The sequence below is a fragment of the Heterodontus francisci genome, chromosome 37, assembly GCF_036365525.1.
Source record: "Heterodontus francisci isolate sHetFra1 chromosome 37, sHetFra1.hap1, whole genome shotgun sequence".
NCBI classification, from domain to species: Eukaryota; Metazoa; Chordata; class Chondrichthyes; order Heterodontiformes; family Heterodontidae; genus Heterodontus; species Heterodontus francisci.
Window position 1 is genome coordinate 28,080,466 of NC_090407.1, and position 27,518 is coordinate 28,107,983.

Here is a 27,518-nt window from a genome sequence, read left to right on the forward strand (position 1 = left end):
CCTCAAAGTGCTTTACAACCAATGAAGTTTTTTTTGAACTGCAGTCACCTTTGTAATGCAGGAGAGGTGATCTCATTCAGGGTAGATATTGGGAGGACATTTCCTCTGGCTGGGGAGTCTAGAACTAGGAGCCATATCCTCAAAAAAAAAGGGCCGGCCATTCAGATCTGAATATTGGAGAAATTTCTTCACTCAAAAGGGTTATAAACTTTTGCTCTTCTCTACTCCAGAGGGCTACGGATGCTCAGTTGTGGAGTATATTCAAGTCAGATCAACAGATTTTTGGATACTAAGGAAATCAAGCAATATGAGGATAGTGCAGGAAGGTGAAGTTAAGGTAGATCAGCCACCTATTGAATGGCCTATTCCTGCTCCTATTTCTTATTCTTATGTGCTACACTTATTATGAATAATACAAGTTAGAATAATGTTTCATGAATATAATATCTCCCTGTTGAGATGATGCCAACTGTTACGATCAGATGAGGAGGGGGTCAAAGGGCTTCCCTTTTATCCCCTCTCCTTGTTTGAGCACAACAGGTTTAATTCTTTTTTTAAGTGGATGTACTGGCCAATTCAGTAGGTGTTTGATTACTTACTTGCTATGGTCATAACAAGAACCAGACAGGTTTTCCTGAGTTTAACAAAAAGAGGTTAACTTTATTATACTTAAACTGAACTAAGTAAAATAATAAACTACGTGGCAACTTTCATACTAGAGGTTCTCAGACACGAATAGGTTACAGAGTGGGGCAATGGGTAGATTGGTCAAGTTAGAATCCACGGAATAAAAAAAAGACATACAGTCTGTGGAGTTTGGTGATTCGGCTGGCTTTTAGTTGAATTCAGTGGTCCGGAGGCTTTTAGTTTGAAGCAATAGATGACTGATTGGGTAGGTCTCAGAGATAACAATGCGGATAACTTCCTCCAAAGGGGTTTCTGATCGTAGCCGAAGTATGCAGAGGTGGTCAGTTAGCAGGCAGGGTTCGAAGGTTGCAAGCTGGAATGGGGGAGGGAGAGAGAAAGAGAGGGTGAGGGGGAAGAGGGCCTCACTTGGGTCTGCACGTGTCAGAGTCCAGATGCTTCTCAACTTGCTGCAGAGAAACAACAGCTTAAAACCACAGATTTGGAGGGGGGGACAGGGGGCTTGTAACATGTCAGTCACTGAATGATCCAAGCACGGTAGTTAGCAGTGTATTTCTTCTTGCTAAAGTTCCCTTAAAAGATCCTGGGTCTTGGTTCTTGCTGGGATGAGCAGATATTTCATCTCCATCTCACATGCCTTGCAATGTAGAATACGGTGCTGTAAATTAGATGGCCCTCTTAAGCTGCTAGCAAAGTCATCTTTTATCTGTTCCTTTTTAAATTTCTTTAAAAAATATAAATTCAGATCTCGTCAGTGGATTAAAACAAATTACCATTCAACAAAGCATGCTGGCGGGACACCAACAAACACCTCCACCTTCTACTATAGGTGAGTTCTGTAAACAAATTCAATGTTTTCATCAGTGCACGGATATCTAAATGCTATAGGGAAACTGGCACTTGTCATGACACACACAAATGTGTATATTCTTGTGCTGATTTTATATCAGATTAGTCACCTTGATCATGGCTGCAGCTTGTACAATTCAGCTAGGCTGGCAATAATATTAAATTTATGAGAGCTGGTGCCACAAGCAGAACTAAACTGATTTAAAGCTGCTTTAACTTGTCACCTTAAATTGTTCCGATCATTACCAATGACAGGGACAACTTGCAGCAATCAATACATCATCCAAGTTCATACTATATAGGTCTGGCACAACCAAACACCAACGCCTTTCCCAATTCAGGTGGACACAGTACAAACATTTCACTGCCATGCTTCAATGAAATTCTGCAGGTTATTCAAGAAAACAAATGAGGAAAGTTCTGTTGCAAGTATTCATCAGTGATAGCACTTGCTTTTTAACTTCTTTCCAAATAAAACAGAATCTCACTAACATTAGATCCAATGCTCTTGATCTTGAGCCCAGACTCTTGACAATTTAACGAACAGAGATTCCCTAAAGATCAGGTGATTTTTGAAACGTACTGCGAAAATTGAATTTGCAAGAGTCCATACTTCTTTTGTCAACAGTACAAACTGAAAGATTTCTCGTGTTTTCCACAGTTTACAGGAATCCTGAGAATTTGGAACATAGGAACATTTAGCTCCTTGAGTCTGTTCGCCCAATTAGATCATGGCCAATCTGTGGCTGAACTCCACATACTTGCCTTTGCCCCATATCCCTCAATATCCTTGGTTAACAGAAATCTATCAATTGTAGATTCAAAATTAACAATTGACCCAGAATCAACTGCCCTTCCCAGAAGAAACAATTCCTAACTTCTATCACCGTTTGCATGTAGAACTGAACACTCGCAAAAGGCCAGGTTCTAATTCTGGGCTCTTTTCCATGTATATCTATCAGGCGGAGACATGCATGCACATTTGGTGAAAGGCCAAAGCAATGATTTGCACTGGTCAATTATTGCACAAAAAGGCAGACTCAAAACCGATTAAGAAACCTTTGATAATCCAATATCTGTTGTGGTTGCTGGAAAATAGGAACAGTGTACTGTTATGACCAGGTGAAGATAGTAACAGACGCCCAGACACCTTTCTCACCTGGTCTTATTGTAACTGGGTTTAATTTTAAACACACTGTTTTGAGCTCCCCCTTTGTGAATCCTTGTTCACAACTTTCCAATTATAAGGCAAAGAAATGCGCAGAAACAGGCTTTCATTGGTTTAAAGAAGAAAGATGAAATGTATTAAACCTTAAACTTTAATACGTTTAATGCCGATGGATATACGACGCGCCAATGCTGGCATGCACACGCGATACACATGCAAATAGGGACAGAAAAGAGAAGAAAAGATAAGTAGAACAGTTTGAGGCAATCTCTTGTTACTGTGCTTCGAGCTCGCTGTAGTCCTTGAATAAAGATATGATCTTGCGTTTCTTTGGGGCCCAGTGTTCCTTTTAAACCTTGTTCGCGTAGGAGACTTTTTCTTTCTTTGAGCTTATGTGCCTTCAATGGTTTTCCAAAGCTGGTGAAAGCAAGACAAGGGCAGATAGGAGAGGAGATGTTCTCAGTCCATGAGCACACAGCTTTCTGATTTCAAAATCTGCTTCTCCAGTTTAAAACTCCCCTAGTTGGTCAGCAGGTGGTCACATGACCAACTGCTTTGACCAGGTCTCTTTTGTGTATTGGGGGCAGAGACTGGTTCCCTTTGTTTCCATATTGTCTGGTACTATGTAAATGTCTTTCCAGTCAGGGGCTTGTAATTTTTAATTTTTAACATTTATGTGGCAAAATAATGTGTGCCTCAGTCTTGGCAGGTGGGGGGGGGGGGTTTGCATGACAGTACAATGAAACACTTTGCTGGATCACAATTTGGTTATCACATCACATTCATACACAGAAAACATCTTAAAAATAAAGCGGAGCTTTCCCAATGTCAACTGGGTGAAGATGCCTGGTTAGAACTAAGCTACAGATCAGAAGGCTCGGGGTGGATTCTTGATCTGTGCTGAGTTAGTTGATCACAGAGAACAGTGGTAAGGTCAAAAGAGGATGTCACTCCCGCTGATCGCACAACTGGACATCAGAATAGCATCCACAATCGAAGAGATACCAAAAGGTCACACTTGAAGAAAACAAACATCCACAAATTCTATCAGAAGACTGGCACAACCCGGTAACTATACTCAAGTGTCACCACTTTGAGAGGAGAGAAAAAGAGAAAAACAGGGGAGGGAAGAATGTAGAAAACCCCACAAAAACTAACATCTTTAGCAGCATTATTACAAGCAAGGTTGTAAAGAATATGGTCCGGACCCATGTGGAGTTCTATTCGTAATTCTGGTTACTGTATTATGAAAATGGTGGTCAGAAACTGCAGACAGTGAAAAGGAAAACTAAATTGATAGCTGGAATTAAGCAACTCCATAATGAGAGACTGGAATGTTTGCAATGCAGAATAGAAAGTTTAGGAGCAATCTGACAGTATACAAGATCCTAAAAGAGCATATAAACATCAGTATGTTTAATAGTCACAGATTTTACTAGAGAGGATAGCATCAAGTTTAGAAAAGGAAGAAAGAAAAGACAATTTAAATTAAACAATGACAGTGATCAGGGAATGGAGTTTGTGGTACAAAAACAATGGCTTTGACCTTCCCAATATTTAACTGGTCATCCAATATTGGATTCAAGCAATCTGGATCGTCTACCTTTAAAATATATACTTCCTCCCTTGCCCATTGGCTGCTATGGGTAATTTTAATGCTAAACTTAAAAAAAATATATTATACAACTGTTGCTATTAACATTTTGATGCATACACTTTCTGTCAACTCCTTCCATTATAAAATCTTATATTCCCATTTATAATGGAAATTGCCCATGTAAACTTTTCACTCTCTACTTACAGCCTACCGCCAATAAAGACACTGCAGCATGACAATTTTACATCAGCTGTTTCCATTATAAAGCTAGACATATGAAAAGAAGAACCAAAGCCAAGACTTTAAAATGAGGACTGAAGTATATCTACATATCCTGATTATCCCCAGTCCCTAATTTCACTTCATCTGAGTAATTAGTTTAATAAAAATCCTTATAAATGAAAGTCAGAAATCCTGAACTGTAACGAGATACATGAGAAATACAGTGCGATATTCCATTCCTAGACAGACAGTCAGATGGACCACGAGAGTCTTTTCAGTCCCTTACATTCCTACCTTCCTAGATAATAACAGAATGATACAATAAAATGGTTTACCTGGTCACCCAAATGTCCTAAATAGACTTGGGCTGAAAAGTGGCAAGTAAAATTCGTGCCACACAAGTGCCAAGCAATGACCATCTCAAACAAGAGCGAATCTAAGCATTTCCCCTTGACGTTCAGTGGCATTACCATCACTGAATCCCCCACTATCAACATGCTGGGGGGTCACCATTGACCAGAAACTGAACTGGACCAGCCACATAAATGCTGTGGCTACAAGAGCAGGTCAAAGGCTGGGAATTCTGTGGCAAGTAACTCACCTGCTGTCTCCCCAATGCCTGCCCACCATCTACAAGGCACAAGTCCAGAGTGTGACGGAATACACTCCACTTGCCTGGATGGGTGCAGCTCCAACAAACACTCAAGAAGCTTGATACCATCCAGGACAAAGCAGCCCACTTGATTGGAACCCCATCCACCATCTTCAGCATTCACTCCCTTCACCCCCCGACACACAGTGGCAACAGTGTGTACCATCTACAAGATGCAGTGCAGCAACTCACCAAGGCTCCTTTGACAGCACCTTCTAAACCTGTGACCTCTTCCACCTAGAAGGGCAGGGGCAACAGATGCATGGTAACACTACCACCTACAAGTTCCCCTCCAAGCTACACACCATCCTGACTTGGAATTATATCGCCATTCCTTCACTCGCTCTGGGCCAAAATCTTGGAACTCCCTTCCTAACAGCACTGTTGGTTATCTACACACCAAGGACAGCAGTTGTTCAAGAAAGCAGCTCACAACCACCTTCTCGAAGGCAATTAGGGATGGACAATAAATGCTGGCCTAGCCAGCGATGCCCACATCCCCTGAATGAATAAAAAAATTTAGTGAACTGTTGGGCGTTGGGTGGGGGCGGCATTCCTTAATCTGACCTCAATGCTCAGCCAGATATTCAAGAGCTGTTGAATATCGATGAAGCACTTTTGATTAACAAACTCACTCCAAAGTTTCTATCATCTCAATGATGGGTAGTCAGGCCCAATGATTTAAAGCTCTCCTATAGCTCACAGATGAGGTCAATGTCTCCAAGCCATACTGACAAGGAGGATCTTCAACGTAGGTCTGCAACGGCAGGAGTGATCAGACAGCAGGATTTTGAATGACCTGAAGTTTAATCTTGGCCAGGAAGCAGTCTTGGTACTACAACACTGCAATGTTCCTGGTTCAAGTAGTGGTGTTAAATAGACAGATCAGCCTGGTGCTTGCTTTTGGTTATTTGATGGCAACAGCACGAAATGTGATCAAGGATCAGGCGCAACATTTGATATCCACAATTGGATACTGCCTGCCAGCATTCACATCACAGCTACACAGAATTTATAGCACAGGCCATCAGGACCAACAGGTTCATGCCTCCTGCCACCTCACTAATATCATATCCCTCTAATCCATTTTCCCTCCTGTACCTACCCAGCTTCCCCTTAAAACGCATCACCTCACCTACTCCATGCAGTAGCAGGTTCCACATTCTAACCATTCTTTGGGTAAAGAAGGTTCTCCTGAATTCTTTATTGGATTTATTAGTTACCATCTAATATTTATGACACCGAGTTTTGGACCATCCCCTCCAACACAAGTTGAAGAATCTTTTCTACATCTACCGCGTCAAACAACTTGATCATTTTAAAGACTTTTCAGGTCATCTTTCAGCTTTTTCGTTACTAGAGAATAGAGCCGGAGCTTGTTCAGTCTTTCCTGATGGTTATAACCTCTCAGTTCTGGTATCCTCCTTGTAAATAAGAACTAGGAGCAGGAGTAGGCAATTCAGTCCCTTGAACCTACTCCACTTTCCTGCCCGTTCTCCATAACCCTTCAATCCTTTACTAATTAAAAACCTGTCTATCTCCTCCTTAAATTTACTCAATGTCCCGGCATCCACATTCTGGGGTAGTGGATTCCACAGACTCACGACCCTTTGGAGAGTAGTAATTTCTCCTCACTCAGTTTTAAATCTGCTACCTTTTATACTAAAACTATGACCTCTTGTTCTAGATTGCCCCACCAGAGGAAACATCCTCTCCAAGTCTACTTTGTCAATCCCCTTAATCATCTTATATACCTCAATTAGATCTGCTCTTATTCTTCTAAACTCTGGAGAGTAAAGGCCTAAACTGCTCAATCTCTCTTCATAAGACAAGCCCCTCATCTCTGGAATCAATCTAGTGAACCTCTTCTGAACTGCCTCCAATGCAACAACATCCCTCCTCAAGTAAGGGGATCAAAACTCCAGGTACGGTCAAATAATGTTCACATGTGAAAAATAGCCATTTGAGCAAGGCCCTTGGACCATACATATCCTAGTAATGGAGTCACAACAAGGAATGTAAATTGAAGAGTGGATAAAACCTCACTAGTTTAAGACATCTATTAAATTTTGACTCATTATCACACACTGCTGATCCTGTGGTTGCTTTGCATCTAAACTTGAATGTAGTGAATGGAGTTTTAATGTCGCCTTCATATTTCATATCCCTACTTCATGATCATCCCATTAGACTAGCCAACAGAAAACACAATGACAGATAACCAACATCAGCTCTCACAGGTATGAAGTGGCACTGTAAACACAACAGTAGAGATGGAGCAGTTTACTATGAAAGGCAGAAGTCACTTCTCTGCAGATAAGTAAGACACATTACCCCTAAGTCAGCAGATTTGGCAAGCAAACAAAAGCCTATAAAAGGTAACAGTCAAGTAACACTGTTTTCATAACGGTTAATAGTGCAAACTAAAGAGATTTAATTTGCTTCTTTTAAAGTTCTCATTTGAACAGTTACACACCTCCATGTTTGACTCATAACTCAGATTTTTTTCTTTTAAAAAAATGCATACCGTCTACCGCTATTCATCGCTTCTCTACTGCCCTTTCCAACCTTTATGGACTCCTATTTTATGGGTCTTGCCAGTCAGCTGGTTGCTCAATAAAACAAAAACAAGAGCTCTCTGAATACAGCAGCTGTCTTGTAATGTTGACGCAGTAAAGGAAACAGCACAGGCAGCCTTGAGACACTATCTTTACCAGTGAGACTAACAAAATAGCAACTTATTTGCGAGCTATCACTCAGCTCATTCCCACTCCTCACATGACAGCTTTCAGAGTCTAAGCAAAAAAAAACAGTTGAAGCTACTTTGTGATGTAACACCACATGAAATTTGATTATTTAAACTGGTATGAACGGTGATGTCACAAAGCTGCTTTAACTGATTCTCTTGTCCAAATGTATTCCTTAAAACCAGCATGAAGCAAAACAACATGGTGCAATGTTAAACTTTCACCAGAGCAAGCTTTTACACCTTCAATCTGAACTGGCCCTTCAGGTGAGACATTAACCGAGGCCCTTTTTGTAGCTATATCCAGAAAAGATCCCTTGAAACTGTTTGAAGAAAAGAAAGGGCTTTTCCTGGTTTATCAGCCAACATTAATCAGCAGTGGTTAGCACCGCAACCTCACAGCTCCAGCAACCCGGGTTCAATTCTGGGTACTGCCTGTGTGGAGTTTGCAAGCTCTCCCTGTGTCTGCGTGGGTTTCCTCCGGGTACTCCGGTTTCCTCCCACCACCAAAAGACTTGCAGGTTGATAGGTAAATTGGCCATTATAAATTGCCCCTAGTATAGGTAGGTGGTAGGAGAATATAGGGACAGGTGGGGATGTGGTAGGAATAGGGGATTAGTATAAATGGGTGGTTGATGATCGGCACAGACTCGATGGGCCGAAGAGCCTGTTTCAGTGCTGTATCTCTAAATAAATAAAATAAAAATAAATTACTAAAATAGTTCAACTGTTACTTATCTCATTGATGTTTGTGGGATCTTGCAGTGTGCAAAACAGCTGATACATCATTGTATTGTGATGTAACTCATTCCATGTGAAGTGCTTTGAAGTGTTTTTTGGGCGACATAAAAAGGAGTATGTAGACCAATATCAGTGATCTGTCAAAGATTGAAATAATTATCAAAGTAATGACACCAATGTTAACAATGAATTCCACTATGTCAGCCAATGAATTGGTGGCGGAGTGGGATTTATGGCTGGACTTACAGCAAACAAAGTCCATTTACTCAACAAACAGAAAATTGACTGTCTAAACAATGCACAACAGCAAACGGAGTCTATTTAAAAAGAATCAAAAGCAAAATACTGTGGATGCTGAAAATCTGCAAGACAATCTCCATGAACTAAACACAACAAAACTCATGACCAAAAACTACAGCAAAGTCTCCCAATAAAGGCAGGGTTATTTTTCCAGCAAAATGCAGTGAATGGTAGATGATTACATAATGCAAATTATGTGCATAAAATCAATCCATGTCACGTACAGTGTGATTGATCAGGGATTGACCTGATCATCTCCATTCTGACCAGTAACAGCAGTGTCACTGTCGCAGTCAATAATTATACCAAAAGAGCTGCAAGTAGAACACTAACTGGTTGTGGAGTCATACTAGTGAAAGTATTATTTTTACACAACTCAGCCCATTACTGCCATTTGCAATGATAATAGAACTATTTTCATTCTTTGGGGAGTATCCTGCAACACACCTATTTTCTCTTTATATACTATGGACAAAGACATATCACAAACTAAGCAAGTGCTCCCTTAAGCAACCATACTGTCAGTAACAACCTGATAAAAAACACATTTAAATTAACAGTATTAGAATATGGAATTACAACTAGCAACTAAGCAGTGAAGAAAAATGCACATCACGCACTATCCAAATAACTTATTTCCCAAGGCAACACATCTATCTGTAGCGTGTCTGCTTTCCGTTTTAATTTTTTTTTTTAATTGTTTTTAACTGGTAGACACGACAAAAAACACAAGTGACCATCATATGCACAATTTGCTCAATTCATTTTGGAAATATCACATTTAATGAATCCCTAGGATCTGTCCCTTAATTTTCTTTCCAATGAAACAGAACTCCCTCTACAATACAGTCTGGAGGATAGCCTCTTAAAAAGGGAGATGATCAGCTCACAGCTGATCAAAGCACACAGGGGAGGACATTACTCTTACTATTTTTATACAAATTGTTTAAAATGTTCAGGTGAAGTAGTTAAACAGGGGAACACACAATCAATCTCATCTTGTGCTTCAGCACTTCCTCCACGTTCAAACACCTCATTCTTCATCTTCAACATCTTCACTGTAAGCAATCTTTCCCTCCTGATACTTGTTTTCTTTGTTTCCTCCACTCCATCAGGTCATTCTTCCACCACTATTGCCCTCACCTTCTGGAACTCCCTCCCAAAATCTTTTTGGCCTATTTGTTCTCAGTATATGGATGATGCTGGCATGACCGCATTTATTGTCCATCACTAGTTGCACTCAGAAGGTGGCTGTGGGCACAATGTTCCCTTGATGGAATTTCCAAAAGATTGATGCAGTGATGATGGACAGGTGATTTTGTTTGGCAGGATGGCCTATGATTTGGAAGGAAACTTGGTGATGCTTTGTTCATGGCTTTGTTGTTTTCAACCTTCTTGCTGGTAAAGGATGTTAGCTTGGTGAGGAGCTGCAATGCATCCTGTAGATAGTACCTACTGCAGCACAATGTGCCAGTGATAAAGGGGGTGAAATATTGAGTCCTGTGCCAAGGGTGCCAATCAAAAAAAAAGCTCCATCTTGGATAATGTGAAGCTTCTCAAGTATTGTTGTTGCTATGCCTGTCCAAGCGAGTGCAAGAATTCCATCAAATTCCTGACTGAACCTTATAATTGGTGGAATGGCTCTCAGTGGTCAAGCAATTAGTCACTTGTCACAAAGTACCCGGCCTCTGTGCTGCTCATAAAACCAGTGTTAATGTGACTGGCCCAGTTAGCTTCTGGTCAATGGTGACACCCTAAGGGACTTGGCAACGATAGTGCTACTGAAGAAAAGGGAGAAAATGGTTGGGATCTTTCTCGGTGGAGATGGCCATTGCCTGGCACTCATATGGCATAAATATCAACTATCACTTTTCAGCCTAAATCTGGATTTTGGGCTCTTATAGGCTGGCATAGACTTCCTCCTTTATCAAGTAGTTGAGAATGGCACCTATCACCAAGGAATCATCAACAAGCAGCTACTTCCCTTCCTGCCTAAAAAAAAAAGTCTCTATGAAGTCCCCTTTAATACCCTTCCCTGATCTCATTTTCAACTCCCTTTTCTCAATAAGTTTCCACATTTCTATAAAATGCTCAGAGACAGTGTTCTGAGGTATGCTACATAACACTCCAAATAATCTCCCCAATCCATAACCAGCTTCTCAACCTCAAATCTCATTCACCAGAGTCATTTCAGACCAAGTCCTCATTATCTTCTTTTCATACACCTTCCATCTATTCAACCCAACCTCACTTTTTAACCACTAGAAATAAAGACGCAACTTGCTAATTCCATCACAAGTGATCTCTCTAATTACCAACACATTATCCTCTGGCCTGCCATCAACATCTCCATTAATCTGCTCCACAACCATTCTTACCACGATTTTTGAAACTTTGATTCTCTCCAGATTCTGTACAGTTTCCCCATCCTCACAATTCCCACTGAAAGCACAACACCTCAAACTCAAGTACAGGAGCTTCAGACTAGAGTGCATATGGGTATGATTGGCTATATTACTGTAGATTTGGCTAGATCAACAGTTCCAATGCTGTCACCCAACAGCCAAATCCTCTTACTGCTCCTGAAGAGGTTCATCCCAAACTTTAATCTCCTTACCCACCATCCATCCTCACCTTAAATTTGTCCAAAACTGGGACAATCTGTTGATTGATCCTCTACCTCCCTCTCCTCTAGTCCATTTCCGAATTTAGCCCCACACCACTCCACATTTTGCAGTTTTCCTCCCCACACCTCACTGTATGAAGCCTTCCACCTGCTACCTCAACCCTCTTCTGACCTAGCTTTTAACTTCCCAGCTTACTTACCTTCCCTAGGTTCAAGGTTGCCGACATCAACCTCTCCCTATTCTTCTGTTTCTTCCTCCCATTTCGGGGATACTATGTGCTTTCACATCTACCCAACGCTCATGGTACCCTAATCCATATCCACAGTCAACTCAGAGATTAACTATTCCAACACTTTGCTTACCCTCTCCGCTGCTCATAAATTTCAGCTGATCCAAATGCCTTAGTCCACACCCGGTTCTTACACAAGGCACTCACAACAATCACCATTATCCTTCCTAAGTGGTACTCTGTGCTCTATGGGAAATTAACTTAAAGATCCTCATTCTTCATTTCAAATCCCTCCACGGCCTCACTCTATGCTAACTTAGCAACTTGTCTTAGCCATATATCTTTGCATGCATTCTCTATCCCTCACCGGATTACTGTTTGTTCTCTAGTCTCAATGTTTCACACAATGTTCATTGAGGGCAATCCTCAGTCACGATATCCCTGCAGTCTAGAATGAACTCCTAAAACTACCTCACTTTGCTACCTCCCTCTGTTTGGATGTGCCTCCCACCTTTTTGACCATGCCTTCCATCTCCCCTCGTGCCCCACCCAAGGTTTTCTCCTTGGCACACATCTTTCTGCCTCACAATGCAAACAGCTGTTTTCTTTTGTAAGAGGTAAAAATGCTTGTTCTCACGAATTTCAAGGGTTTTTGTAGAAATGCCTGTTCCAATGACATTCAAGATAATCAATGGCTCGACACCAGAACCCACAACAGTAAAACTCAAGGAAGATATCTTATCCACCTGAATGCAGAGATTAGATTACATTCTTTAAACTTTCCCATTGATTTATGATTTAACATACAAGTACAGCATAGACGATGCATATCATAAATACAATTTCATAAGTTAATCAGCTCAGACTTTGAATAGATTGCGCTTCTAGATGATATCTTAAAGGAACAACATCTATTGAATGCAAAAGTTAAACAACTTTAAATCAAAAATCACTTCATTACTCGATCAACAACATTATTTGAACTAGTCCTCCAGCTCCATGAGCTGGACTGCAAATAATTATCTCATAAAACCACTTTAACATAAAGACATTAATGCAACAAAAGTGAACCAGCCATCACTACTAAATTACTAATCTTCAATTATATCAAAAAGGAATACTGCAGTTTCTTTATGCTTTAGAAAAGGTTGCACTTAAGGGAAATTTTACATGAAGACTGGTGCAGCCCGGACACCATTTCCTCAATGAAATATTAAGCACTCATGCAAGCTGGTTTCCATTTCTCTCCTTTAACAGTAGAACTATGATCAGTACTTCTCTGAAGTCTTTTATTCATTAGTTCCAGATATACCATTTTACTCACCATTCTTCCTCCCATCCACATGGAAATTAAGACAGCATAATTTTCTACTCTAGCTCATTCTTTCCCGGAGCTTAAAAATCATATTTCTCCAAACATTTCTCAATGTATATGGTACGGAATTCTATATATGTTTTAATGCAGGCGTGTCTAAATTGCGACCTGTATACTACATAAAGCTTGCAGGGCCTGACAATCTGGCCCAAGAAGCTCAGCCAACTCTACTTGTATTCATATTCCATACCCACTAGTTTCTCCTGTTTGAATTCCGTGGACCTTCAATGTTTTCAGATTGTTCCTAGCATGGGTGTCTTATTGGTAGATAAACCCTCAATCTAAAGAAGATCAATTAGCATCAGCAGCTTGAGATATATGTAAAATTAATGGGAATGGTCAAATAAACGACATCAACTTGGCTCAGTGGTGACACTCCCACCCAAGTCAGACGGATATGAGTTCAAGCCCCACTCCAGGACTTGAGAACATAATCTAGACCAGCACTAGAGAAGTACCTAGTACCTTTGAAAGTGGATAAATCCCCAGGCCCAGATGAAAATGTATCCTAGGTTGTTAAAAGGAAGAAAAAGATATAGCGGAGGCTCTGCCCATTTTCCAATCCTCTCTGGCTACAGGTGTGGTGCCAGAGGTCTGGAGGGTAGCTAACATTGCAGTATTGTTTAAAAAGTGAGCATGGGATAGACTCAGTAATTACAGGCCATTCAGCCTAACCTCAGTGGTGGGAAAATTGGAAAAAATTGAGAGACAGAAAGAAATGGATTAATCAAAGACAGCACAGATTTGTTGAGGGAAGGCTGTATCTGACTAATGTTTGAATTTTTTGAGGTGGTAACAAGGAGGGTCGATGAGGGTAGTGCAATTGACGTAGTCATTGGGAAGGCATTGGCATAATGGTAATGTCACTGGACTAGTTATCTAGAGCTCAGGCTAATGCTCTGGGGACAAGGGTTCGAATCCCATCACGGCAGATGGTGAAATTTGAATTCAATTAATAAATCTGGAATTAAAAGCTAGTCTAATGGTAACCATGAAACCATTGTCAATTGTTGTAAAAACCCATCTGGTTCACTAATGTCCTTTAGGTAAGGAAATTTGCTGTCCTTACCTGGTCTGGCCTACTTGTGACTCCAGATCCAAAAAAATGTGGTTGACTCTTAAATGCCCTCTGAAATGGCCTAGCAAGCCACTCAGTTCAAGGGCAATTAATGATGGGCAACAAATGCTGGCTTAGCCAGCGACGCCCACATCCCATAAATTAATTTTTTAAAAGTCTATATGGATTTTAGCAAGGCTTTTGATAAGGTCCCACATGGCAGACTGGTCATAAAATTAAAAGTCCAGGGGAACCAAGGCAAAGTGACAAGTTGGAGCCAAAATTGACTCAGAGGCAGGAAGCAAAGGGTAATGGACAATGGGCCTTTTTATGTGAAAGGCTGTTACCAGTGGAGTTCCACAAGACACAGTGCTAGGTTCTTTGCTTTTTATGCTATATAACAAATGATTTGGACTTGAATGTATGTATGTATGTATTAAGAAGTTTACAGACAACACAATAACTGGCTCTGTGGTTAATAATGAAGAAAGGTGTAAACTGCAGGAAGATATCAATGGATTAGTCAGGTGGGTGGCACAGTGCCAAATGGAGTTCAATCCGGAGAAACGTGAATTAATGCATTTGGGGAAGGCTAAAAAGGCAAGGGAGTACACAAAATGTGTAGAGGTCCAGAGGGACCTTGGAGTGCACGTCCACAGATCCCTGAAGGTGGCTGGACAAGTAGATAAGTTGGTCATAAAAGCAAAATACTGCGGATGCTGGAAATCTGAAATAAAAACAAGAAATGCTGGAATCACTCAGCAGGTCTGGCAGCATCTGTGGAGCAGAGTTAACGTTTCGGGTCAGTGACCCGTCTTCGGAACTAAGGTAGTCAAGTAGGCATACAGGATATTTACCTATATTCTATGTCTTGGCTAATAAAAGAGCTGGGAGCTTATGCTGGAACTGTATGAAGCACTAGTCAGGCCACAGCTGAAGTGCGTGCAGTTCCAGTTACCATACTATAGGAAAGACGTGATGGTACTAGAGAGGGTACAGAGGAGATTTATGAGGATGTTGCCTGGAGTACAGAATATTAGTTAAGAGGAAATATTGGATAGGCTCGGGTTGTTTTCTTTGAAACAGGAGGCTGAGGAGAGACGTAATTGAAGTGAATAAAATTATGAGGAGTCTAGATAGGAAGACCCTGTTCCTCTTGGTTGAGGGGTCCATTACCAGGGGTCATAGATTTAGGGTAAGTAGGAGGTTTAGAGGGGATTCAAGAGGAAATGTTATCACCCAGAGGGTGGTGGGGAACTGGAATTGACTGACTAAAAGGATGGTAGAGACAGAAGCCCTCATAACATTTAAAAAATACTTGGATATGCACCTGATGTGCCGTAACCTACAAGAATACGGACCAAGAGCTGGAAAGTGGAATTAAGCTGGATGGCTACTTGTCAGCCGGTGAGGACACGATGGACTGAATGGCCTCCTTCCATGCTGCAAATTTCTATGATTCTATGAGGGACTTCTGCATGGTCATAAATCTAATTTCTCTAAGTGAGACATAACTGAGGCCCTGTCTGCTTTTTCAGGTCAAAACATATAAGATCCCTTGGCACTGTTGGAAGAGGAATTTATCCGAATGCCCTGGCCTAAATTTATCCCTTAACCAAAACCAAAAAGAACAGATTAACAGGTCATTTACCTAATTGTTGTGGGCCCCTGCTGCATGCTTTGGTTGTCGCATTTCCCTACATAACAAGGATAATTACACTTCAAAATAAATTCACTGTTGGGAAGAACTTAAACTTCCTATTGGATGTGAAAGGTGCTATGTAGATACAGGTTCTATCTTTCATGTGTCCCATGAGGCTCCATGGAAACATAATACAAATGTGGATACTCCTGCTCCAAGGTGTGTATTAGCAGTCGATGTACTTTTCCCCATTTCATCTGCAAAGTGAGTATAATCATTTTGTCAGGGTCAATATTATAGTTCATCTTAATATACGGTTCCAGTTTCAAGTTGGTCATCTGATAAATGATTCTTCTCCCCACCACCCCCACTTCTGGCCTCAAGCATTCACAATCTTGGTCTTTATCTCCTTAATTAATAGTAGCAGTCATACTTTCTCCTTCCTATACAGCTTTTGTTCAGTTTATGCTAAAAGCTCGACCCAGCAAATCACCTCTGAATCTAGCTCATTACCTCACTCATCTTTTTTACTTTGTATTTTCAAGCTTTTAAAACCAAAACTTGATATCATCTAACCACTACTATTGTTACAACCAAGGCGGGAGGAGTGCACAGCTTTTCTAGTTTCACTTCTCCACGGGTCACAACATCTACTTAATTTTTTCCCACTTAGTGATACGGTCAATCATAGACTCTATTTTTATCCCAGAATAAAACACACCAACCAGGTTTTTTTAATAAAACAAAAAAAAAAAAACCAGATTATAAAACAAGTCTTAAACAGTAATGAAATAAAGTAACGACACATCTCGGGTTCGGGTTGGGCCCCTCTTCCAGGTCCAGCTTCCGGGCTCGGGTCGGGTTGGACACACACGATAGGTGCTCTGCTGGCAAGTATCGAAATTAAAAATCTCACCTGAGCTGGGAGTCCGGGACGAAACGGAGTCTGCGCAGTGAGCAAGTGACGTCACTACGACGTCATCACACATGCGCTGCAGCTTCTGAGTCTGTAGGTAAGCAAAGGGATGGTCGGGTCCAGGCACTTTTTCCTGACCTGAGCAGGCCTTTAAAGTAAAGCATTAACACGCAGATTGAAAATATTAAAGGTCCCTTTTTACCTTAGCCCCTCACACTCAAAACACACACATACACCGGTTAAATGGAAAATAAAAAAAGGATTTTATAGAGCTCTATTACAAAAAAAGCCAGACCAAAAAAAAAAAACACTTGGGTTAAAAACTTGCTAATTCTTGAAGAAAAAGAAAAGATATGGAAAGATGTCCTTTGTTTTGGTTTGGCATCCCAATGCATATAGATGGCTATCACTGGGATCTTCCTAGAACAGTTCTTTTCAGGTAACATTGAAGATCAATTTGGGTAGGTTTGCAGGAAATGCAGCAAAAGAGGTTTCAGACACAGGCCTTACAGGAGGAATGCAGCCACAGTTTTGGTCTGCTTTTTACTCTTCTTTTTAGCTCCAGGAGAGATGGAAACTGGCAGGCTAATTCCAAACTGCTGAAACAGACTAGGTTGGGATGGTTTGATCTTCTTGGCAAGCTTTCTTCAATGCCTTTTCAAACCACTGTTCATCCCCAGCTGCCTTTTGAAACAATTCAAAGTGAAACTAAAAACATTCCAGAAGTCAAGCCTCCTGACCTCTATAAATCTTGACCCGTCACTTCTCTGCAAACATTTCCCCAAGTCAAAAACAACCCCTGCTGGGTAATTATCGGCAGACAGGTGCTTTCCAGTAATTGTTTGTTTTCAAGCTCAGCCCAAAAACCTTCTGGTGAGCTCCCTTAAAAAAAAAGTTCCAGCATTTATGGAATCTTTTCAGTTTTGAAACACAAATCTTCAAAATTTACCCAAAAAATTGGAAGCACTCGTAACACTATTAATTTATCAATCTTTTGTATTCTCTGCTACTTATTTCATCATTGACAGTGCAGAATATCAAGATGATTTGCCTAGCTTTCTGAATAAAGTGTCAGAGAGCAGCAGCTAGTTATACAGCTTCTCTGGGGCTAAAGCCTTTATTCTGCTCCCCCACCCTTGGTAATCATTGTTACAACCAGGTGAGAAAGAAGTCTAGGGTTCCCTTTCATCCTTCACCTGGTCTTACAGTAACAGGGTTTAATGTTAAACACACCGTGTTTTTAGCTCTCCCTTGCTGAATCCTTGTTTCCAATTATAAGGCAAAGAAACCAGCACAAACAGACTTTCTTAGGTTGAAAGAAGAAAAGTTTAAATTTATTAAACTTAAACTCTAACTCGGTTGACGCCTACAGATACATGACGCGCCCACGCTAGCACGCATACGCGATACACACATGCAAATGGAGACAGAAAAAGGCAGCAGAAATAAAGTGGAAAGGTTTGAGGCAATATCTGAAGAGTTTTTGTTACGGGTCTTCGAGCTCACTGTAGAGTCCTTGATCGTAGGTAGATCTTGCTTTTAATTGGGGCCCAGTATTCTTCTTAAACCTTGTTTGCTGTAGGAGACTTTTCTCTCTTGGGGTTCATGCGTCTTCAATGGATTCAGTGGCTTGTGAGAAAGAGATTGGAGCAGGTAGACAGGAGAGGCTGTGGCGAGCCAGCTAGGAGAGATCTTCTCAGTCCAGAAGCATTCTGCTTTCTGCCCGAAATGTTTATACAAATTTTAAAAAAAAAAAACAGGTTGCCCAGCAGGTTAGTCATGTGATGAGCTGGACTGACCAGGTCCGTTTGTGTATTCGGCCATCTAAGCAGTCAACCTGGAATGCGGGCTCCCCCACCTTCGACGTTTGGTGATCAAAAGTCCATTGCGGGTTGAATGTATCAGGGAATGGCTGCTTTGACCTTCCAAACACTGTCTGTTAATATGCAAATATCTTTTCCAGCCACAGCTGATCTGTTTAACAAGTCCTTTCTTCACTCCAATAAGTTTAAAATCAATGTTCATGACAAAATTAATGTGCCTCATTCTTGGCAGGTGCGGGCCTAGCATGACATCATAAAGAAAACAGACTGTGCAACGTTGCCACTAGATTTGAGAAAGTTTACCAGTGAAATATGAAATTTTTGTTATATTTAGTGGAATGCCTGTGCTGCTGGCTCTTGCTGTGCAGATCTTACACTGCTAGCAGCAATCCCAAAAGTGAAACACTGGATTCACTAAAGCGAGCTCTGGAAAGACTTCATTAAACAGGGCATTCTTGGCAACAGCTCATAGAGAATCCAGGAAGGTTACTTTGAGGGTTGCCAACAGCTGAGCAAGGCCTACACATTCAGAGTCAGCAGCACCAATATGCTGCTAAACAGAATATAAAAGCAGCTTTAGTTTATAACATTTGTGCTTCCAAACTAGTAATGTGTTTGGGAAGAGAACAAGATGACAGTGGGTCAAAGTACTGGTGATGATAATGGTGGGAATATCTTAAAGTTATGAATCAAGAGGATTAGGTAACAGTGTGACGGTACAGCATTAAAGCATATCGGCATGCGAGAACTTTCCAATTGTATATTGGTATGAAGGCACGAAATGAGTACATAGACAAATACTAGCATGATCCAAGATAGCAATCTGATATCAGTTTTCCGTTATGCTTGAAGATAAAGGTTGAGGTACCTTTGACACAGGTCTATTATTCTCTGGGAAAAGAAGAGCAGCCCAACATCTAACCAACTGTTTCCCTTGCATAAATTTATACACATGACCCTCGGACCTCCTCAACCTTTAGATGATAATTATGTTATTTATAACTTACAGAAAAATGAGACATTACAAGAAATATGTCATTGATAGGATCGTTCAATAACTCAAGTTATGCAGTCCAAATGCAATTAGATCAGCCTTTTCATGGAACTATGAATATATCAGTCCCCAAACCTATTACTACTTTTCGCATTTTGCCAATTATTGCCTTGATAATTTTCCCCTTCCTGTCCCGAAAGGGCCAAGATTCCATAGGTGCCAGTCACCTTACAAATAACCCAAACAGGTCACCATTCTTCATGCATTAGCCTAGACAGCGACGCTGATGAGGATATTTGAAATGGAAGGCATGACAGCGGAGACCAGGCCTATCCTTGCCAAACATTCACACATGCTCCGAGCATCCCTGCTTGATTTTTCCCCTCCCTTGGTCAGGGGCAAAGTGATCATTTTAATTGCTCTTCAGATTACTGTCCTCTTGATTCAAGACATTATTGTAAAAACAGAAATAAATACTTTCAACAATTGCAACTTAGATGTGCATTTGAAACACTCAAGTTGAAGTACACCAGGAAATAAGTTATACTTGCACTGAAGTAACAATGCCAGATTTAGAGAATACACAATTAAAATACAAGATAAGTTGGTCATCAGAATAGGTTTTTCCTTTCAAATCAACAGGATAGGAATGGTTTCCCAACCAGTGTTTTATTTTAAAGCTGTTTTGAAAAACAATTCATGACTTTTTAAAGGGGAGGTGGTGATGTAGTGGTTATGGCACTGGTCTAGTAATCCAGACACCCAGGATAATGCTCTAGGGACAAGGGTTTGAATCTTACCACAGCAGATGGTGAAATATGAATTCAATAAATAAAAATCTGGAATTAAAAGTTAGTCTAATGGAGACCATGAAACCGTTATCGATTGTTGTAAAAACCCATCTGGCTCATTAATGTCCTTTAGGAAAGGAAATCTGCCATCCTTACCTGGTCTGACCTACATGTGGCTCCAGACCCACAGCAATGTTGTTGTCTTAAATGCCCTCTGGATAAGCCTAGCAAACCACTCTGTTGTATCAAACCGCTACAAAGTCTAAGAACAGGAATTAACTCCCTTCCTAACAGCACTGTGGGTGTACCTACACCCAAAGGACTGCAGCGGTTCAAGGCAGCTCACCACCACCTTCTCAAAGGCAATTAGCGATGGGCAATAAATGCTGGTCATGAATGAATAATAAAAAACTCAATTCAAAACCACCTCATCACCCACAATGTCACAAAAAAATTGACAGATTTTTGGACCTTAAGTATAAATGAATTTCACCCATTTTTTTGAAACGATTACAAGTCAGAAACTTTTGTATGAATGGATACACCTGGAAAACCCATGAGCTGTTGAGCAGTTTTACATGTGTAGATATTTATTGATATCTGCTGACAGAGTTGTTTTATCCCTTAGAGGGGTCAGCAAATTTAGGGCCCCCCTTAACATGCCAAGGAGTCTCACAAAGTTGAATCAAATCTTACTAACCATAAGGACTAACAAAGCCATTCCCCTTACTGAAATCTGATTTCCACTACTGACACGACAAGGGTTGCAGAAAATACAAATTGTTTGGAATTATGTTTGCTATCAGTACCACTAAACTATCCTTCATTCACAGAATGTATGTATTTTATAATAAATGTATTTTATTAGTGCATTACCAAGCATTACCTTCCAGACTAGATACAAATTACACACACTATTTCTCACAAAAGCTTTGGACAGATTTCAAAACAAATCATACTTCAAAATATTTGATCTGCAATCAACTTCAACAAACCACAATTAACTTAACATAAATATAGACAAATAACAAATACTTTAATCATATTGATAGAACACAGTAGAGGAAAAAAACTGCAGTCCTTGTGTTTCTGCAACGCACCTTTCTCCTCTGAATTATTCATTCTTTCAAACAAAACAGAATTTGCTTTTTTCTCTCTGAACCTGAACAAAATCTCTCCCAATTTCGTCAAATTCACAACAGAATCCCTTTAATAATATGACTGAACAAAACTGGAATATGATAAATTCATTTAAATCCCAACCCCGCACTCCATAAATATCTAACGTCCAAATGAAAAATATTTTTGATTTTATGGATGCTCGCCTCACAATTAAAAGTCAATTAAACATATCGAATTTATTTGTTTCCCCTTTTGTAAACGGGACAGCCAACATTCCCAACTTTCGAAATCAGACCAAGTTTGATGTTGGAAAACGTTAAAAAGGGGGTGGAAGAAGGTGCCAATAAACAAGAAACTCTGAAGGATACAAATGTGGGAACAGTTATTGTTCGAACTGGAGGACAATAGGAGAACAACATTTGAATTTTAGGAAATGAAAATAAAAGTACATTTTAAATGGATAATGTTAAATCATGCCAGGTTACCTGTTGGGAGGCGACCATGGGTCCAGCTCCGGGTCCGGCTCCTGCAGGCTCTGATCGCTTCGGGCGGGGTTAAAGTTGACTCTCTGGTTCTGGTGCAGGTGAAGAGTCCAGAGTAGGAGCGGAGGAGGATAGGGACCGGGAGCTGGATGAGGAGGAGATGGGGATTTACTCCACCTGGCAAGCTGCTGTCGTTCCGGCGCGCCGGAGGGGTCACACTTTCGAAGTGACAGGACTGGAAAGGAGCCGGTTTCGGCAGGCAATAGTCCAGGGCGACGCGGGAGAGCGAAAGCTGAGGTAAAGTGCGTGCGAGCGGACGGTTGGTGGATGCGCGGCCGCTTTCGGTGCTCGGGAAAGTGGCTCCGCTCCCTGCAAGATGGCGCCGGGTGTTGGCCGCGCTCTGACTGACTCTCCCTCAGGCCCGGGAGGGCTCGCACCTTAAACCCTCAACACCAAGCACAGATTGCAGCCCCAGAAAGAGAGGAAACTCCTTCCACATTCGACTTCGGTGAGGGGACGTCTTTATAGAAATTTGTCTGGCAAACTTTTTTTTTTATTCTGCCAGCGGGGCCATGTGTTTTCTGCTGTTAACCCTTTCTCTCCTGAAGAAGCTGACCATGCTGGAGTCCACTCCTACCTGCCTTCCCCATTGCTCGTCCAAGTGGCCCCATTTTTTCACCCATTCTCCCAGGGGAGTCATCACATTCACGGATTCCTCTCCCAACACCCACACTAGGACACTTTCACGTAGTGGTCACTCTGAGAATATTGAAGCCCATTGCAGTAGCCAAAGGCAACTCTGCACAACCAGGTGATGTACCAGAGACCATCCTAGGCTTTATGGTTCACTTCCTCCCAGGTATTCCCTTTTTCCACTGAGCTGTTGGGGGTGAATTTGTGCATTATTTTCACCAACATTTACAAACAAGCCCTAAAAAGATGCATTTGATCTTGATTTATCTTGTTCTGTTCTGTGTTGTAAATAAACGGTATGTTGAGCACAAAACTCTTTCAACGCCTTTATTTTATCATTGCTATTCTTTGTTTTCTAAAGTCTTGCATGAAGACAAATACATTTCAAAGGATTAATTATGTAAATTCTTGTTACTGGCTAAACTATAACAAAACACCAGCATGCTCCAGTCGTTTAAGCATTATGATCCTCAAGAGTGAAAAAATGTTTGCTTGCAAGTTGTTAACACTACTGTTACTTCCTGTGTAATTGTTGAAGAGGTGCATCCCTGTTTTAGACACCTCCGACATCACTCTTGTTACACATTCAAATGTATGTCATACTTGCATGTGTCTGCCTCAAATTTCATTTTCATAAAAGAATAAATCACAACTGATGCACTGTTTCTCCTGAGAAGCTTCTGGAAGACTTACTCTCAACATCTCTTGAACAAACTGCTTCTGAAAAGATCCCAGTGACAACCGCATAAGTCTAGTGATACACGTCTACGTGCACCTGGATTCCAGACCAAAAGGCCATCTGGAGCATTCCATATATTATCGTTTTTCTTCAAGGATTGAAAGTAGTTTGACCAAAGTATTTTGTTTAAAATTGATCTCTGCAGAACCAGTTTTTACAATTTTCTTTGTGTGTGTGTGTATTAGGTTATTTTAGAAGGGTAGACATTTATACTTTTATATTTTGATCTGTGTAAATAAACTTTGCATTTTCATTGAATATGTCTTATTTTATAATAAATCAATAATTTTGTTGTTTATTAAAGAAACCTGGTTGATGGATTTGTATTCTGAAATGAATAGATAAAAGTACATAAGTGGCCATATCCATAACTGGTTAAAATATTTTTAAATATGTTGTGACCAGTGGAGTAGTGGGACTAGAGGGAGACAGTGCACTCCTCCAGCCTCGGTCATAACCCCCTTTTGAGCCCCTCTATCATTCTGGTGAATCTGCACTGTCCACTTCAAGGTCAATATATCTTTCCTAAGGTGCAATGCACAACTCCTCAGATAATGATGCAGTTCATGCCTACAGGCAACAAGACCTGAGGTTCACCATTTGTCAAAACCTTAACTGGACGAGTCACAAATACTGTGGCTACAAGAGCAGGTCAGTGTTTGGGAATTCTGCGGTAAGTGATTCTCCTCCTGACTCACCAAAATCTTTCCACCATCTACAAGGCACAAGTCAGGAGTGTGATGGAATACTTTCCACTTGGTTTGATGGGTGCCACTCCAACCATAATCAAGAAGCTTGATGCCATCCAGGACAAAGCAGCCCACTCGATTGGCACCCCATCCACCACCTTAAACATTCAATCCCTCCACCAGCAGCACATCGGTCAACAAATAGCCATCCAACCTAATCCCACTTTCCAGGTCTTGCTTTATAGCCCTGTAGGTTGCGGCACTTCAAGTACTTTTTAAATGTTATGAGGGTTTCTACCTCGACCACCCCTAAAGGCAGTGAGTTCCAGGTCCCCACCAACATCTGTGTGGAAGCATTTCCCCTTAAATCCACTCTAAACCTTCTGCCTCTTACCCTAAATCCTGGTTATGAATCCCTCAACCATTATTGGTTGGTGAGTAGTGGGATTGTGCTACAGTTGGTAGGATATGGTATTCACAGATGCATTCGCTGACTTGAGAGGTGAAAAGTGGAAGTCACGCACACCATTTCCCACTTGTCTGTAACAATTGCTGATATCCCCAGATATCAGCAAGAAAAAGAATAAATTTTAAACATATATAAATGTATCTGCCCCACATTTAGCAGTTTTAAGCCCTAATGACTTTGAGACTATCATAAAACACCCGAAGTGACTGTTCCTGCCCCACATCAGTAAATTGCCCTCCAGCCTGACTTGGTCCACAGGCTGCTGCTGCTAGAGTAACCAAAGGAGGTTTCCCCACCCCATCCTTCATGACTGGGACTTGCCTACATATGGCCTCTTGAGTCTGCTTTGCCATTTAATAAGATCATGGCTCATCTTCAACCGCAACTCCATTTTTCCCACCCAATCCTGATTTCCCTTGATTCCCTTAGAATCCAAAAATCTTACAATATCAGCCTTAAATATACTCAACAATTGAGCACCCACAGTCCTTTGGCGTAGACAATTCCAAAGATACAAAACCCTCTGCTGTTCCCAATAGTGACTACACTTCAAAAGTACTTCATTGATTTTGGAATGTCCTGAGGTCATGAAAGATGCTTTATAAATGCTAGTCTTTTCTCCTGAAAACAGCCTATCCTTTTAAATGCCGCTATTTGGACAGATGTATTTAAAAATATGTTTTGAGTGCTTTTTACTTAAAGCTTGCAGTTTAGATAGGAAAGACAACCATCTGAAAATCTATGTTTAAATTACCTGCATGAATCACAAGCATTATCAAAACTCTGCAAATAACAGGACTCGTGAGTATTGACAACACTGCAAACAATACATTTCTTGTTATGTTTATTTGAACACATGGTAAATTTCCATAGCTGTGTACAATAATGTTGAAATGTACAACATTATGTAATTCAAAATAAAGTCTAAATGAAGTACATTTTTTTCCTGTAGAAATGGTCAAAGTTTATATCATTTTATTTTTGTCTTATTGATGCTGGTTAAATAATTAGAAATGCAACTAACATCCACTTTCATTGTAAACACAGTCGATAAGTGCACTCACCAGGGTGAAACTCAGCCTTGCCATCAGGACAGTTGTAGGTTAGATCCTATGTCTGCACTGTTAGCAGATCTTAGTTGGAGCAGTACAATTGGTTTCAGCACCACTGGGTTGGGAGAAGTAAAAAATGAAATCAGCATGGGCTCTACCTCTGATCACTATCGAGTGGCCCCTGCAAGAAAGAATGTTGTGAATATTGCGTGAGAATGAGATTATGCTCAACTGTGAAGATCTCTTCTACTTCCTACCCAAGCTCCACTAGGGCAGGGCAATTGAGAAAATTAGAGCGGGAAAAAAATGGGACACTAAAGACCAATTTCAATCCATCATTAATAGTGGGGAAAGTGAGAGAATTTTAGTAGGAACATTGTTCATCCAAAGAGCACAGAGGCCATGAGAAGTAGCCATTCTCACCACACAAATCTGGATTCTGTGAGGATGTCGATTGAATTTTTTAAAAAGGTGTTTGATAAGCTTCCACACTTAAGAAAGAGCTTGCAGTTGTATAAATAAACACACCTTCCAGGTGAAACAGCAATTTAGTGTACTGTATCTGCTGCTCACGCTGTGGTCTCTATATTGGGGAGACCAAAAACAAATTGGATGATTGCTTTGCAGAACACCTCCATTCAGTCTGCAAAAATGGCCCTGAGCTTCCGGTTGCTTGTTATTTTAATTGTCTGCCCCGCTCCCACTCTGACCTCTCTGTCCTTGGCCTCCTACACTGTTCCAATGAAGCTCAATGTAAGCTTGAGGAGCAGCACCTCATCTTTTGATTAGGCAATTTACAGCCTTCTGAACTCAACATTGAGCTCAACAACTTCAGATCATAACCACTGCCCCCATTTTTTTTCAGACAGCAACTGTTGGAAACAATTCTGCTTTTGCCATTGACACCTTTGAGTATTTTCTGTTTTAATTTCAGATTTCCAGCATCTGCAGTATTTTGCTTTTGTATAGTTCTTCTCTACACCTTTTCCAGTTCAGCTACATCCGTCCTGGAGTGAGGGATCTAGAATGGTACTGGTCAAGGTATTGTTACGATCCCATTAGGAACCATTGGCTTTCAAAAAGAGACTGTTGAATTCCCAGGTATTACTGAAAGAATTATGCCACAAAATTGCATGTTTTAACCAAAACCTTTACTGTACAAGAGTTAAACAAAGCAAAACACGACTAATTTAACACTACAAATTGAGACATTTATATTTTAAGCTTAAAATCTTGCAGAGCATTTATGTTTGACTTTTACTTCCACCCCAGGAATTTCCTCTACAGGATCTTGCTGATTTGTTCACTTCTTCTGGGACCAATCCAAAGTGTACCACAGCTCTTAGGAATCCACTTTGGTTTCCTTCGTTTCCCAGATGTCTTCCGAGGTATGAGATCACCTCCCAAATCTAGACTTCCCAGCTTGAGCACGGGCCTGTCTCAAAACAGAAACACCCCTGGTTCCTGATGGCCTCTTTGCTCCTGAGTCTAACTGACTTCCAAATGCCAACAGTTTTCCAAAAGCCAACTTGCTTTTTCCAAAAGCTAGCTCCTTGTCTGAAGCCAACAGCTTTCCAAAAGCCAACTGCTTGTCCAAAAATCAACTGACTGATTGTTTCTGCAAGCAGACAGATCAAAACTGCAACAGGCTCCCCCTGCATCATCTATCTCCATTGCAATGTGGTACATATTGGATGTCCCAGATAGCAATTTGAAATCATTAATTCCAACTCCAAATCTGCTCTTTGTTCTGGGAAATCATATGAATAATTTAAACCCCTGATTACAGCAGCTGCAGACAGACCATCTCCACCAAGAAGAGGGGTTCCCATTGTGTAGGGTCTTCACACTTCACATTATGAACTTGCTCTATAAAGATGGACCACTATTTGATTTGT

At 40.8% G+C, this 27,518-nt stretch overlaps 1 protein-coding gene across 4 annotated transcripts in view; it reads right to left on the bottom strand.

Annotated features, from left to right (window-relative positions):
- prdm2b (PR domain containing 2, with ZNF domain b) overlaps positions 1 to 22,535 on the bottom strand; it is a 177,420-nt gene extending 154,885 nt beyond the window's left edge. Inside the window, exon 1 of one of the 4 annotated variants that reach the window (XM_068017437.1) lies at positions 21,982 to 22,535. The gene's annotated coding sequence lies outside the window, so the exon portion shown is untranslated. Of the gene's footprint in view, positions 1 to 7,609; positions 7,628 to 21,981 lie in introns of those variants that run through there. The other 3 variants (XM_068017433.1, XM_068017438.1, XM_068017435.1) reach the window with 3 other exon arrangements.
- Positions 22,536 to 27,518: the final 4,983 nt, after the last annotated feature.